Source organism: Artibeus jamaicensis, unplaced genomic scaffold, assembly GCF_021234435.1.
Source record: "Artibeus jamaicensis isolate MK-2021 breed Jamaican fruit bat unplaced genomic scaffold, CSHL_Jam_final scaffold_916, whole genome shotgun sequence".
NCBI lineage: Eukaryota > Metazoa > Chordata > Mammalia > Chiroptera > Phyllostomidae > Artibeus > Artibeus jamaicensis.
In genome coordinates this window covers 16,061,261-16,062,470 of record NW_026522059.1, presented here as the reverse complement: position 1 = coordinate 16,062,470, position 1,210 = coordinate 16,061,261, and the positions used below count along the sequence as shown (strand labels likewise).

Here is a 1,210-nt window from a genome sequence, read left to right as displayed (position 1 = left end):
AAACATAAAATAAAACAGCAAGAGATATTTGAATTGACAACATTAAAAGTTTATAACATCAATTTCTGGCAACATAGTGAAAAGTAGGAATGTATACACTGATAGTAGGTATGTATTGGAGCAAAAACTCTGTATGTTTGGAAATCCCCACCAGTGTGAAAATCTCTAGTAAAATAAAAAACATGTACATATCCAATGGACAAAATTGTTACCTGTAAGTATCAACCCGAAAGCAGTGGTTCTCAAAGTTTGGTCCCTTCATTAGCATCAGCATCACCTGGGAATTGGTTAGAAGTTCAATTTTTTTGCTGTGGACATGACCACACAACATTTTCCCACTAGGTTTTCTTTCTGCTACATTGCTAGCATTCAGCCTATTTGAAACAGTTTATTAACCCTTACTTATTTGCATTGCCTAGATCAGCACTGTCCAATAGAAATATCACACAAGCTATATGTGATTTTGTAATAGCCATTGGCAACCAGTGAGGTTTTATAATAGCTGTCTTAGATTTCTGAAATTTTTCAGATGACCTTTGTCTAGCTAATCCTTCCAGGTGGCTAGTGACCAAAGAGTTTGTGATCACATGGTCATCTCTATTTCTATTACATAGGACCCACTGTCATGGCAACTGACTGGATTGAGTATAAAAGCTCATGAGTTCCTCGGACTTGTGAGGAACTAAGGACTCAGAACATGTGAAATTCCTTAAGTAAAAATTGATTAACTTTTGCCCTGGCTGGTGTAGCTCAGTGGATTGAGCATGGGCCTATGAAGCAAATGGTTGCTGGTTCAATTCCCAGTCAGGGCACATGCCTGGGTTGCAAGCCAGGTCCCCAGTGGGGGACACATGAGAGGCAACCACACATTGATGTTTCTCTCCCTCTCTTTCTCCTTCCTTTCCCTTCCCCTCTCTCTAAGATAAGTAAATAAAATATTTTTTAAATTGATTAACTTTCAATAACTGTGCCTATGTAACAGATAATTAAAAATCTTGACCCTTTTTGTACAAAGTGAGCATGTATTTTTGACTTGAAGTTTCTCTAATGTTTTCTATGGAGAGAATAAAAATCAAATTTAGCAAAGGAAATTCGATTTTGGTGGGGCTCCCCTACAGCTCTTGAGTCAAGAACTTTGGGGTAGTTGCAGAAGCCTGTGTTATACAGGCATCCCAGCCGATTCTAATGCACCCTCACATATGAGAGCCAC

General features: G+C 38.5%; 1 non-coding gene across 1 annotated transcript; it reads left to right on the top strand.

Annotated features, from left to right (window-relative positions):
- Nucleotides 1–267: 267 nt before the first annotated feature.
- On the top strand, nt 268–389 carry LOC119055860 (small nucleolar RNA SNORA32). The gene has a single exon (XR_005083766.2). It is a non-coding gene; the product is annotated as a small nucleolar RNA SNORA32 (small nucleolar RNA).
- Nucleotides 390–1,210: the final 821 nt, after the last annotated feature.